This window comes from Myotis daubentonii, chromosome X (genome assembly GCF_963259705.1).
Source record: "Myotis daubentonii chromosome X, mMyoDau2.1, whole genome shotgun sequence".
NCBI lineage: Eukaryota > Metazoa > Chordata > Mammalia > Chiroptera > Vespertilionidae > Myotis > Myotis daubentonii.
This window is the reverse complement of record NC_081861.1, coordinates 49,446,166-49,461,467: the sequence shown is the minus strand read 5'-3', so window position 1 is coordinate 49,461,467 and position 15,302 is coordinate 49,446,166. Positions and strand designations below refer to the sequence as shown.

The following is a 15,302-nucleotide window of genomic DNA, read 5'->3' as shown; positions in this document are numbered from 1 at the left end:
CCCTGCTGACCTGATCACCCCTAACAGCCCCTGCCTCACCCCGCACCCAGGACCCAGGATTCCCTCCTCCGGCCAGTCACAGGCACCGAGGACCCAGGATTCCTTCCCTCTGGTGGGCTGCAAGCACCCAGGACCCAGGCTGGCTACAGCCTCAGGGGACCATGGGCAGGTGGCTTGTCCCTCTCCCAGGCCGCAGCCTGGCTGGTCCCCATTCCTCTCTCCCCAGTGTTGAGTGTCTGAGCTGTTATGGTGTGATGGCATGAGGGCGTGATGACCAATTGCATATTGGCTATTTATTATATAGGATTTGTTAAAATTTATTTTTATTGTTAAAGATATTACAGATGTTCCCCATTTTTCTCTCCTTAGAATCGCTCCACCCAGGTCCCACTGCACCGTGGCTTTCACCACACTATTGTCAATATCCATGGCTATGCATATATGCCTATAAGTTCTTTGATTAATCTCTTCCTGTCCACTCCCCTTCCCTCTGAGATCTGTCAAACTGTTGCATGCTTCTATATCTCTGCACCTATTTGTTTATTAGTTTATTTTATTCATTAGATTCCACATATTAGTGAGATCATATGATGTTTGTCTTTCTCTGAATGGCTTATTTCACTTAGCATAATAATATCCAGGTCCACCCATGCTGTCCCAAAGGACAAGAAAGCCTTCTTTTTTACAGCTGCATAGTATTCTATTGTGTAAATGTACCACAGCTTTTTTATCCACTCATTACTGATGGGCACTTGGGCTGTTTCCAGATCTTAGCTATTGTAAATTGTGCTGCTATGAACATAAGGATGCATATAGTCTTTCTGATTGGTGTTTCAGGCTTCTTAGAATATATTCTCAGATGTGGGATCACTGGGTCAAAAGGCAGTTCCATTTTTAATTTTTTGAGGAAACTTCATACTGTTTTCCATAATAGCTGCACCAGTCTGCATTCCCACCAACATTGCTCTAGGGCAGCGGTTCTCAACGTGTGGGTCGCGGCCCCTTTGGCGGTCGAACGATCCTTTCACAAGGGTCGCCTAAGACCATCCTGCATATCAGATATTTACATTACAATTCATAACAGTAGCAACATTACAGTTATGAAGTAGCAACTGAAATAATTTTATGGTTGGGTCACAACATGAGGAACTGTATTTAAAGGGCCAGAAGGTTGAGAACCACTGCTCTAGGGTTTCTTTTTCTCCACATCCTTACCAGAACTTGTTGTTTGTTGATTTACTGATAGTAGCCGTTCTGGCAGATGCAAGGTGATACTCATTGTAGCTTTTATTTGAATCTCTGTGGTAATTTGTGACCTTGAGCATTTTTCATATATCTATTGGCCATCTTTGCAGAAGTGTCTATTTAGGTCCTTTGTCAACTTTTTATTGGAGTATTTATCTTTCTGGTGCTGAATTGTATATGTCCTTTATATATTTTTGATATTAACCCCTTATCAGATGTATCATTGGTGAATATGTTCTCCCATACAGTGGGTTCTCTTTTCACTTTGTTGATGGTTTCTTTTGCTGTGCAGAAGCTTTGCATTTTGATGTCGTCCCATTTGTTTATTTTTCCCTGAGTTTCCCTTGCTCTTGGAGACATATTGGCAAAAATATTGCTGTGAGAAATGTCTTATATTTTGCTGCCTATTTTTATTCTAGGACTTTTATGGTTTTGTGACTTGCATTTAAATATTTTACCCATTTTGAGTTCATTCTTGTGTATGGTATAAATTGGTGGTCTAATGACATTTTTGTTTGCATGTACCTGTTCAATTTTCCCAACACCATTTATTGAAGAGACTGTCTTTACTCCATTATATGCTCTTACCTCCTTTGTCAAATATTAATTGATCATAAAGGTGTGGGTTGATTTCTGGGGCTGATTTGTTGCATTCCATTGGTCTAAATGCTTGTTCTTATGCAAGTACCAGGTTGTTTTGATAACAATGGTCATGTAGTATAATTCAACATACAATATTGTGATACCTCCAGATTTGTTCTCTCTCAAGATTGCCTGTGGTTATTTGGGGTCGTTTTTGGTTCCATATAACTTTTTGGAATATTTTTTTCTAATTCTATGAACTATGCCATTGGTATTTTAATAGGAATTGTGTTGACTTTATAGATTCCTTTGGGTAGTATGGACATTTTAATTATGTTAATTCTTCCAATCCATGAACATCGTACATGCTTCTACTTGTTTGTATCTTCTCTAATTTCCTTCTTCAATGTCATATAGTTCTCTGAGTACAGGTATTTACCTCCTTAGTTAAATTTATTCCTAGGTACCTTATTTTTTGCTGCAATAGTAAATGTGGTTGTTTTCTTAGAATCTCTTTTGGAGAGTTCATTATTGGTCTATAAAAATGCCATGGATTTCTGGGTATTGATTCTGTATCCCACAACTTTGCTGAATTCATTTATTAGATTTAGTAGTTTTTTGGTGGAGTCTTTAGGGTTTTCTATATACAATATTTAAAATTTTTTTAAATAAAAAAGTAAAGTATGAAAAGAGGGCCAATTCAGAAAAAATTAAAATGTTCATGAGCCACCTTTGTTTCCCTTTATTTTAAATGAAATTTTTTTATTTAGTTTCAACTTTGATTATTAACTTCACAAACTAAGTGGACTAATGAAACTATTGGTTCTGCACTAAAACATTAATATGTAGCCATATCTGAGGCAAAGTTACCCAGATATGCCTTTCTAATATATCATCTTGAAATTTAGTTGTAAGTGTTTTACAAAGTTGGTTGGCTGTGAGGCCCGTGTTTCTGTAGGTAGCTCATCACAGGTCTAGTGCAGGGGATGTAAACTACAGCTCATGAGCCAGATCAGGCCATGTTCTATTTTGAAAATAGTGCTTTATTGGAACATACATGTTCATTAGTTTATATATTGTCTATGACTGTTTTTTTATTTTATTTTTATTTATTTTATTTTATTTTTTTATTGCTTAAAGTATTACAAAGGGTATTACATATGTGTCCTTTTTCCCCCGCCCTTGACAATCCCCTGGCCTCCCCTACCCCACAGTGTCTTATGTCCATTGGTTATGCTTATATGCTTGCATACAAGTCCTTTGGACTGTTTTTTAAAAATTATTACAGTGGCAGAGTTAAGTAACTGTAGTAGAGACCTAAAATATTTATTACCTAGATCTTTACAGAAAATTTATCAACTCCTAGACTAGACATTAGGGACTGACCAAGCAGGGTGGAACAGAATTGCACAATGCAGCCACTGAGTTCAAGGCAGAAGAGGGATCCAGAGTCAGGTCTAACTGGGCCCATTTCCTCAAACCACCACCAACTGGATCTATCTACAGCTATACTGAAGTTGTTCTAATCCATTTTTCTCCATGACCCATCCAGTGCAGCCACCAGCTGCTACCTTTTTTTCTAGTGTCTCTCGACCTGGGCAAATCCAAATCCATTAACTGTCGATCTCTGATGTCCTCTCACCTCTCAAATCTGCTCCTCTACTTGTCTTCCCCATTTTAGTTGCTGGCAATTTGATCATTCCAATTGCTTAGGCCAAAATCCTTTCAGTCATTCTTGTCCTCTAACTTTCCTTCTTTACATCATCCACATCCAATCCATCAGCAAATTCAGTCAGCTTACTTTCCAAATATATCAGAATCTGACAACCTCTCATCTTTTCACCACTACATCACTGACTCAAATCACCATACTCTCTTGCCTAGAATAACTCTTTTAAAACCTAATTAAGTTTATGTTACTGTTTTATTGAAAACCTTCCAATATCTTCCCACCTCACTCATGATAAAATTAAAATCCTTAGTTTATAATGCACTTTACCATTTGGCCCCTGTTACCTCTTCAACCTCAACTCCTACCACTCTACTCCTCCTTTACATCATGTCAATTGCACTAGCCTAATTGATGTTCTTCAACTATGCCAGGTATTAGCACATGATCTTCCCTCTGCATTGAACATTCTTTGCACAGATATTCACATGACTCTCCCCCTCACTTCCCTCAAGTCCCTGCTCAAAATTACCTTCTCCATGAGATCTTCCTGGGCCTATATGAAATCATGTACCTCTATTGCCAATATTGGTCCTTCCCAACTCTGCTTTCTGTTCTTTATAGCATTTATTATCATTTGGCACAGTGTTTATTTAATAAATTATCTTATTTGTGGTTTGTCATCCCCCATTAGGGTATAAGCTCTATGAGGGTAGAGATATTTGTCTGCCTTGTTCACTGTTATATTCAATTGGCTTAAGACAGTTATGGCATATAGTAATCATTCAAAAAAATTGTTGAGTGAGTTATTGGAAACCAATTTCTAGTGGGGACACATGGGCTTTAAAAAATTCTGGGATTCAGTTACTTAATTACTATATATTTTTTCCAAGGTAGATGCTTGTCCCACATACCTTTAAAATAAAGGCCCAAGACTTTAGGTTTCTGGGTCTCAAGCATGGTGGTCTTCTGATTTTAGACTCCTCAGGTCAAAGGTGACCTTTTGCTTTGCTTTGATTTGCTTCTGAATGACCAATTAGCCCCTTCAGGAGCCCTATTTTCTTCACTCTTCAGTCTCCTTCCATCCAAGCCAGGAGATTAGGACTCATTTATCTTACTTGTTACCACTCTGCCTTACTCAGAGAAAGCAGGGCAGTTACTTTCTTTTTTTTATTTCATGTGAGCATCTCTCATGCAGTCAGTTGACTGAGAACAGAAACAACATATGAGCAGCTGTGGTGGTAATGACAATGACAGTAGCGCCACAGGCAGCTCATTAGGTCCAACAAACCCTTTCTCCTGCAACCCCATCTTTCAGCCTCAGGCCCTCCTCCCTCCAAAGGAGCTGACTTCCTTTTGTTCTGCCCAAGCCACAGTTCCTGGGGGATAAAAGAATCTATGGTAGCTTGAAGTTGAAGTCAGTATCAAGTGATGGAACAGGCTTAAAATAGCTGCATGAGGCCATAAACTCTTAATGATTCAATCTTTCAGCAGCCCTGAGACACTGGAAGAAATCCAACTCTAAGCCCCCACTTGTTGGTTGCCAACCCCACCAACAGTGGTCTCTTTGTTCTTCTTATCAGCCTGAATAATTATGCTGTGGCAAATGGACGCTTTCACTATTTCCTTCCTTTAAAAGGCTCCTCGGGAGAATGAGTAAGCCAGATGGGCACAAAGAGTCCACTCGTTCTTTTCTACCTCAGAGCTGGCTTTGCCCTTCATGAATAATTGATTTAAAATGTTACAGGTTCTGCTCATGAGATGCTCCAGAGACACTGGGTCTCTCTGTAGCTGAGGTTTTCTAGCCCCAAGCTCATCCTACCACTTGCCTAAGAGATTGGTTAAGGAGGCTGGTATCTTAGAGCCCTGGGAACCAGATAAGACATCAAGATTCCATTGTGACCATTTTCCTGCTTCTAAACTAAGGCAAGCCAGATGGGCAAGAATATCTTTTATTTAGTAAAATAATTTAAAACAACTTTTCTGCAATAGTGATTTATAGCCTGCTCTTACCCCTGTGTTGAGAATAAAAATGGTGCTTCCCTCCAAGAACAAAGATTTGGCATATTAGCTATATATATATATATATATATATATATATATATATATATATATATATATATATTAGAGGCCCAGCAAGCAAAATCGTGCAGCCCCGCCCACCCACAGGCGCCTTGCTGCACTCACAGCCCCACCCACCCGCCCACTTGCCTGCTGCGCTCAGAGCCCCACCCACCTTACTGCACCCACCTCACCTCGCCATGCCCTCCTCGTCATGCCCGCCTCGCTGCACCCACCCACCAGACACCCTGCCCACCCTACTGTGGGGGAGGACCTGAGAGGTTCTCTATGCACCTCATGGTGACTGGTCGTTTGATCATTTCGATTGTGATGCCTCTTGGCCTTTATTATTATGATAACACTAGAGGCCTGGTACACAAAATTCGTGCATGGGTGGTGTCCCTCAGCCCAGCCTGCACCCTCTCCAATCTGTTACCCCTCAGGGGATGTACTTGGGATCAGGCCTAAACTGGCAGTTAGACATCCCTCTCACAATCCGGGACTGGTGGCTCTTAACCGCTCGCCTGCCTGCCTGCCTGATTGCCCCTAACCGCTTCTGCCTGCCAGCCTGATAACCCCCTAAGTGCTCCCCTGCCTGCCTGATTGCCCCCAACTGCCCTGCCCTCCAGGCCTAGTCACCCCCAACTTCCCTCCCCTGCTGGCCTGGTCATCCCCAACTGCCCACCCCTGACAGCCATCTTGTGGTGATCATCTTCTGGTGGCCATCTTGTGATGGCCATCTTGTGGCGGCCATCTTGTGATGACGTCGCGTGAGGGCATTGGGCGACACCACCTAGGCTTTTATTATATAGGATTTTCCTTGCAATGAGAACTTTAGAAATCTACACTCTTAGCAATTTTCAAATATGCAGTACAGTGTTAACTATAGTCATCATGCCATACATTACATTTCTACAACTTATTACTGAAAGTTTGTACCCATTGACCATCTTCACCTATTATCCTTACCCTCCACCTGCTGCCTCTGGAAACCATCAATCTGTTTTCTGCTCTATTATTTAAGCTTTCTTAGATTCTCCATATAAGTGAGATCATACAGTACTTGTTTTCCTCTTTTAGACTTATTTCACTTAACATAATGCTCTCAGGATTCATCCATGCTGTTACAAATTGCAACATTTCATTTTTTTGTGGTTTAATAGTATTCTATAATATATACCTCAGGATTTTGTAAATTCATTCATCCATCAGTGGGCACTTAGATTATTTCCATGTCTTGCCTATTGTAAATACTGCTGCAATGAACATGAAAGTGAAGATATCAGTTCAAGATAGCGATTTCATTTTTTAAAAAATATGGAATGCTTCATGAATTTGCATGTCGTCCTTGCACAGGGGCCATGCTAATCTTCTCTGTATCATTCCAATTTTAGTATATGTGCTGCTGAAGACAGGACAAGATAGTGATTCCATTTTCTTTGGCTATAAACCCAGAAGTAGAATTACTAGTTCATATAGTAGTTTTATTTTTAATTTTTTGAGTAAAGTTCATACTGTTTTGCATAATGGCTGTACCAATTTACATTCCCACCAAAAATATACAAGGGTTTCCTTTTCTCCATATCCTCACTAGCACTTGTTATCTCTTGTCTTTTTTTTAAAAAAAGATTTTTTCTTCTTTTTTAAAAATATGTTTTTATAGATTTCAGAGAGAGGAAGGGAATATATAGAGAGACAAAAACATTGTTTGGCTGCCTTCTGCATGCCCCCTACTGGGGATCAAGCTCACAACCTGGGCATGTGCCCTGACTGGGAATCAAACTGGTGACCTCTTGGTACATTGGTCTATGCTCAACCACTGAGCCACACAGACCAGGTTCTCTTATCATTTTAATAGTAGTTATACTAACAGGTGTGAGGTGATATCTCATTGCGGTTTTCATTTGCATTTTCCTGATGATATATAGTGATGTTGAGCACCCTTTTATATACCTGTTGGCCCTTTGAATATCTTCTTTGGAAAAATGTCTATGCAGGTTATTTTTCCATTTTTAAATTGGAGCCGAAACCGGTTTGGCTCAGTGGATAGAGCGTCGGCCTGCGGACTGAGGGGTCCCAGGTTCGATTCCGGTCAAGGGCATGTACCTGGGTTGCGGGCACATCCCCAGTGGGGGATGTGCAGGAGGCGGCTGATCAATGTTTCTCTCTCATCGATGTTTCTGGCTCTCTATCTCTCTCCCTTCCTCTCTGTAAAAAATCAATAAAATATATTTAAAAAAAATAAAATAAATTGGATTATTTGTTTTTGTTTTTGCTACTCAGGGGTATATGGTCCTTATATATTTTGGGTGTTAACCCTTTAGCAGATATGTGATTTACAAATATTTTCTCCCATTCTGTAGGTTTCCCTTGCTGTGCAGAAACATTTAGTGTGATATAGTCCCACTTGTTTCTTTTTGCTTATCTTATTTGTGCTTTATGTGTCATATCCAAAAAATAATTGCCAAGAACAGTGTCAAGGAGCTTTCACCAGTTTTCTTCTACAAGTGTTATGGTTTCAGCTTACATTTAAGTCTAATCCATTTCAGGTTAATTTTGTGAGTAATGTAAGATAGGGGTCTAGTTTCATTCTTTTGACTGTGTATATCCGATTTTCTCAACACCATTTATTAAGAAGAGATTGTCTTTTTTTCTGTTGAATATTCTCAGCTTCTTTTTCAAGTATTAGTTGACTGTATATGCATGAGTTTATTTCTGGGCTCTTGATTCCATTCCATTGGTCGATGTGTGAACATCTTAACCAAAGGCCTGCTGGATAGCAATCCTATAACAAAGTAAATTTGAAAGCACACTTCCCCCAGTTGAGCTTGGGGGTGACAACAATCCTTGCTAGCACCTCATGAGAGATAATGAATCAGAACCACCCAGTTAAGCTTCTCCTAGATTCCTGACCTCCAGAAATTGTAAGGCAATTAATGTTTACTGTTTGTAGCCACTTGTTAAGTAACAATGGATAACTGATACAGCAGTTGCACAGGCAAGGACTTATCTATAATAATAAAAGCATAATATGCTAATTAGACTGGACGTCTTTCCAGACATCCTTCCAGACGACCTTCTGGACAAAGCCTGGGCTGCAAGGGAAGCCCAGGTCCCGGCTGCCTGCCAGTGGCTGGAGGGAAGCCCGGGACCTGGGTGCCTGTGGCCGGAGGGAAGCCAGTGCCAGCAGCCAGGACAAGGAAGGCTTATTCTTGCCCCAATTTCATGCATCAGGCCTCTAGTAGGTAATAAAAAGAAATCCTGTAGAGTTAAGGTTGTAGTACTGTCTGATAGTAGGATGGGGGTCTCATCTGCCTTCTGGTTCCACTTAACTTTAGGTTGGGTCATAAATGTTCATAGTGTCATTAGGAAGTAATATGGTCAAGAGGAGATAGCTTATCCAAGCATGGGAAATTTGAAATGGATGAGTTAGGTTTTGGGGGCAGTACATTGTTCCAAAGTTCTTCTCAGCCTTCTAAACTATTCCTACCAGATAGTCCTCAAGACTTTGCAGATGGTTTCATCAGATAAGGCAGACATATCATCATGTCAATAAACATGTGGTCATTTTATTTCTTTTGGCTTCTATTAAATAGTGATTGATTTCCAAGATTATGAGCCATTAAGAGGCTTTCCTATGAAGTCTCTTTGTATAGCACTATAGATTTACATCTAATATCAAAATTCCTGATGGTTTTTAGGCCATTTTGAGGCTAATCAAAAGTCTTTGGGGTCACAGAGCAGATGCAAACCAAGTCATAGTACATGCAAATGACTTGAAAAGGAACTCTATAAACATATTGTGGAGTCCATCTGACTTCCCATCCAGAACATTGTTATTCAGATTTTTATCATTATCATTATCTTTGCCTATTCTAAATTCTTTACTTGAGGCCAAAACCGGTTTTGCTCAGTGGTTAGAGCATCGGCTTGCGGACTGAAAGGTCCCAGGTTCGATTCCGGCCAAGGGCATGTACCTGGGCTGCTGGCACATCCCCAGTAGGGGATGTGCAGGAGGCAGCTGATCGATGTTTCTCTCTCATCGATGTTTCTAACTCTCTATCTCTCTCCCTTCCTCTCTGTAAAAAAACAATAAAATATATTTTTAAAAAATAAATTCTTTACTTGAGAGTATATTTTGTATAAGCACATAAAATAAAAGGGTTGATTTAACAGTACAAAATCACCTGTGAGACTCCCTTACAGAACCAAGATGGCGGCATAGGTTAACGCCGGAGTTTGCTGCTTTGAACAACTACTTCAAAAGTGAAACTAAAACACAGAACGGACATCGCCCAGAACCACAGGAACGCTGGCTGAGTGGAAGTCCTACAACTAGGAGGAAAGAGAAACGCATACGGACACTCAGAGGAGGCCCAGTGCTGAAGTCAAATTCTGAGGTGCGGAGTGCGCGGAGCGGGCTGGCGGCGGAGGGCGCGGTTGTTGTTTTCAATCGGGAGGGAGTCGCAGACTCTGAGCTCCAGATACAGGCGAGTCTTTAGGGACCCAGGCTCAAACGGGAGAAGCGGACTATCTGGCTTCGGTCAGAGCGAGTGCAGCTTTCTCTCCGAGCCTTGCAGCGGGTGCTGGGACTCAGAGAGGCAGAGCCCCTGGGGACAGGACTGAGAGCCGCCATAACTGCTCTCTCCGGCCCACCCTGTTGATCCTGTGCGACCCACCCTGCCCAAGCCCTGCACAGAGGCATTTACCGGATAGCCTCAGGCAAAGGCTAGATTAGCACCTCCCTAGAGGACAGAAGTTCTCTCACTGCTGACACAGCTGATTCTCATAGCCACTTGGCCTGGAGGTCAAACCCTCCCTGGAATTAGCTACAACAATCAAGATTTATCTATAAGACTGCGAACAAAGACCACTAGGGGGTGCACCAAAGAAGCATAACAAAATGCGGAGACAAAGAAACAGGACAAAATTGTCAATGGAAGAAATAGAGTTCAGAACCACACTTTTAAGGTCTCTCAAGAACTGTTTAGAAGCTGCCGATAGACTTAATGAGATCTACACAAAAACTAATAAGACCCTCGATCTTATATTGGGGAACCAACTAGAAATTAAGCACACACGGTCTGAAATAACGAATATTAAACAGACGCCCGACAGCAGACCAGAGGAGCGCAAGAATCAAGTCAATGATTTGAATTGCGAGGAAGCAAAAAACATCCAACGGGAAAAGCAAAATGAAAAAAGAATCCAAAAATGCGAGGATAGTGTAAGGAGCCTCTGGGACAGCTTCAAGCGTACCAACATCAGAATTATAGGGGTGCCAGAAGATGAGAGAGAGCAAGATATTGAAAACCTATTTGAAGAAATAATGACAGAAAACTTCCCCCACCTGGTGAAAGAAATGGACTTACAGGTCCAAGAAGCGCGGAGAACCCCAAACAAAAGGAATCCAGAGAGGACCACACCAAGACACATCATAATTAAAATGCCAAGAGCAAAAGATAAAGAGAGAATCTTAAAAACAGCAAGAGAAAGTAACTCAGTTACCTACAAGGGAATACCCATACGACTGTCAGCTGATTTCTCAACAGAAACTTTGCAGGCCAGAAGGGAGTGGCAAGAAATATTCAAAGTGATGAATACCAAGAAACTACAACCAAGATTACTTTATCCAGCAAAGCTATCATTCAGAATTGAAGGTCAGATAAAGAGCTTCACAGATAAGGAAAAGCTAAAGGAGTTCATCACCACCAAACCAGGATTATATGAAATGCTGAAAGGTATCCTTTAAGAAGAGGAAGAGGAAGAAAAAGGTAAAGATACAAACTATGAACAACAAATATGCATCTATCAACAAGTGAATCTAAGAATCAAGTGAATAAATAATATGATGAACAGAATGAACTGTTGATTATAATAGAATCAGGGACATAGAAAGGGAATGGACTGACTATTCTTGGGGGGGAAAGGGGTGTGGAAGATGTGGGAAGAGACTGGACAAAAATCGTGCACCTATGGATGAGGACAGTGGGTGGGGAGTGAGCGCGGAGGGTGGGGCGGGAACTGGGAGGAGGGGAGTTATGGGGGGGGGAAAAAAAGGAACAAATGTAATAATCTGAACAATAAAGATTTAATTAAAAAAAAAACAAAAAAACAAAATCACCTGTGAAATTTATTTATTTATTTATTTATTTATTTATTTATTTATTTATTTAATTGTCTAAAGTTTTACATATGTCTCCTTTTTTCCCATTGACCACCCCTCCCCCCCAGCCATTCCCATCCTGGGCAAACCACCTAGTGTCTGTGTCCATTGGTTATGATAATATGCATGCATACACATCCTTTGGTTGCTCTCTAAACCAACCCAATCCCATGCCATTTGTCCCTGGATTTATTATTGTTCATAGAATTATGTTTATCATTATATCCCACATATGAGTGAGATGATGTGGTATCTATCTTTCTCTGACTGGCTAATTTCGCTTAGCATAATGCTCTCCAGGTCCATCCATGCTATTGCAAATGGTAAAAGTTCCTTCTTTTTTATAGTGGTGTAGTATTCCATTGTGTAGATGTACCATAGTTTTTAATCCACTCATCTGGTGATGGGCACTTAGGTTGTTTCCAAATCTTAGCTATTGTAAATTGTGCTGCTATTAACATAGGGGTGCATATATCCTTTCTGATTGGTGTTTCTGGTTTCTTGGGATATATTCCTAGAAGTGGGATTACTGGGTCAAATGGCAGTTCCATTTTTAACTTTTTGAGGAAACTCCATACTGTCTTACACAGTGGCCGCACCAGTCTACATCCCCACCAGCAGTGCATGAGTGTTCCTTTTTCTGCATATCCTTGCCAGCACTTGTCATTTGTTGATTTGTTGATGATAGCCATTCTGACAGGTGTGAGGTGGTATCTCATTGTTGTTTTGATTTGCATCTCTTGGATGATTAGTGACTTTGAGCATGTTTTCATATGTCTCTCGGGCCTTCTGTATGTCCTCTTTCGAAAAGTATCTATTTAGGTCCTTTGTCCATTTTTTGATTGGATCATTTATCTTCATTTTGTTAAGTTGTATATGAGTTCTCTATAAATTTTACAGATTAAATGCTTATCTGAAATAGCATTGGCAAATATGTTTTCCCATGCAGTGGGCTTTCTTGTTGTTTTGTTGATGGTTTATTTTGCTGTGCATAAGCTTTTTATTTTGATGTATCCCCATTTGTTTATTTTCTCCTTAGTCTCCATTGCCCTAGAAGCTGTGTCTGTAAAGATATTGCTACGGCATATATCTGCTATTTTGCTGCCTATGGAGTCTTGTAGGATTTTTATTGTTTCCCGTCTTACATTAAAAAAAACAATGAAACTAGATCACCAACTTACAACATACACAAAAACAAACTCAACATGGCTAAAGGTGTAATTTATTTTTTAAAAATTCTTCCATCTAAAGCAATCTACAGATTCAATGCAATTTCAACATGTGTGCTTTTGCAGACAGAAAAACCCATCCTAAAATTTATATAAAATTTCATGAGACCCCAAATAGCCTAAGTAATCTTGAAAAAGAAAAACAAATTTGGCTGTCTAGTACTACCTGATTTTAAAATGACTACAAAGCTATGGTAATCAGAACAATATGTCACTGGCACAGGACAGACCTATAGAGCAATGGTATATAATAGATAGCCCAGAAATAAACCATAGTATATATGGTCAAGTGATTTTTGACAAGGGTGACGAGACCATTTAATGGAAACAGGACAGTCTCTTCAATCGATAGTGCTGGGAAAACTGGATACCCACATGCAAAAGAATGAAGATAGAGACTTACCTTACACCATGTACAAAAATTAACTTAAAATGGTTTGAAGACCTGAACTTAAGAGCTAGAACTATAAAACTCTCAGAAGAAAACAAGGGAAAAGCTTCATGTTATTGGATTTGGCAATGACTTGGGGGGTATAACTGCAAAAGCACAGGCAACAAAAGAAAAAAAATAGGTAAGTTGGACTTCATGAAAATTAAAAATGTTATGCTACAAAAAGCATCAGCAGTAGAGTAAAAATACAAACTATGAAATAAGAGAAAAATATTTGCAAATCATATCTCTTATAAGGGGTCAATATCCAGAATATATATAAAAAATATTCTACAACTTGACAACAAAAAGCAAACAACCCAATTCAAAAATGGGCAAATGTATTTCTCTACAAAAGTTATACAAATCATCAATGAGCACATGGAAAATGATCAACGTCGCTAATCATTACAGTAATGAAATCCAAATCACAATGAGATTCCACTTCATACCCATTAAGACAGCTATTTTAAAAAAAAAAACAGAAAATGACAAATGTTTGTAAATGATGTGGAGAAATTGGAACCATTGTGCATTGCAGGTGAAAATGTAAAATGGTGCAGCCATTGTGGAAAATAATACAGTAGTTTCTCAAAAACATTACACATAGAATTACCATCTGATTCAGCAATTCCACTTGTACGTATATACTTAAAATAATTAAAAGGAAGGACTCAAATGAATATTTTACATCAATATTCATAGCAGCATTATCTACAATAGCCAAAAAGTGGATGCCACCCAAGTATCCATCAATGGATGAAAAGATAAACGAAATGTGGTACATTCATACAATGGAATATTATTCAGCCTTTAAAAAGAATGAAGGTGTGATAATGCTACAACATGGAATAACCTTGAAGACCGTATGCTAAGTGAAATAAGCCAGACACAAAGGATAAATATTATATGATTCCACTTACATGAAATACATAGAATGGTCAAATCCATAGAGACAGAAAGTAGAATAGTGGCTGCCAGGGGCTAGGGGGAGGGACAGTGGGGAGTTATTATTTAATGGATACACAATAGTTTAGGATGATGAAAAAGTTCTGTAGATGGATATTTAGGTGACGAATATTGGAAATGGATATTCGTTGCACAGCAAAGGAAATGCACTTAATGCCATTGATTTGTACACTTAAAAATGGTAAATTTTAAGTTATGTATATTTTACCACAATAAAAAAATTCAAAATTATTTCCTCTGTGCAATAATGTTTCCCAGCCTGCCACATTTACATTGGCCCTATCCCAATTTCCCACTAGCCAGGATTAGGCTGCATTTCTCCAAATCCTCCAACCCTGGCCCAAATCAGTTAAATCGCCATGACACCAAGCTACTGGAAAATAATTTCTTTGTAGATATAATTTTCCCAGAGACTGGAATGTCCCTGGTGATGCCACCATAAATGAGACAGAGCTCTGTAGTTTCTTTGCAGGCCAAGGGATTCCTGAATGTCCCTCGACGAATCTCCTCTCTTCATCTATTTTGTTCCCCATTAAAATGTTCATGATTACCATTTATATAACATTTTAGAATTTACATAGCACTTTCTCACATAAAATCTTACATTTGATAAAAACCAAAAACACTAATGAAGGTGAATATTTTGTTACCTCAGTTTACAGATGAGGAAACTAAGGCACAGAGTGGTTGACTTGCCCAAGTTCCCATAGTTATTAAATGGAAGAACTGGGACTTCTTAAATCCGGACCTCTCTTCTGAGATTCCTCCCTACTTTACTGTCTCACAGGAACATGGCTATCAACATGTTCAAAACTAAGCTCACCAGCTCCTGCCCAAATCTGCTTCTCCTCCTGTGCCCCTGATTTTAGTGAATGGCACTGACATTTTGGCTGAGCAGAACTACTTTGGAGTCATCATTGACACCTTCCTCTGTTTCATTCCCCAGAGCCA

General features: G+C 39.7%; 1 non-coding gene across 1 annotated transcript; it reads right to left on the bottom strand.

The window, feature by feature from the left end:
* Positions 1-6,868: 6,868 nt before the first annotated feature.
* On the bottom strand, positions 6,869-6,975 carry LOC132225324 (U6 spliceosomal RNA). Its single transcript, XR_009450849.1, has one exon. It is a non-coding gene; the product is annotated as a U6 spliceosomal RNA (small nuclear RNA).
* Positions 6,976-15,302: the final 8,327 nt, after the last annotated feature.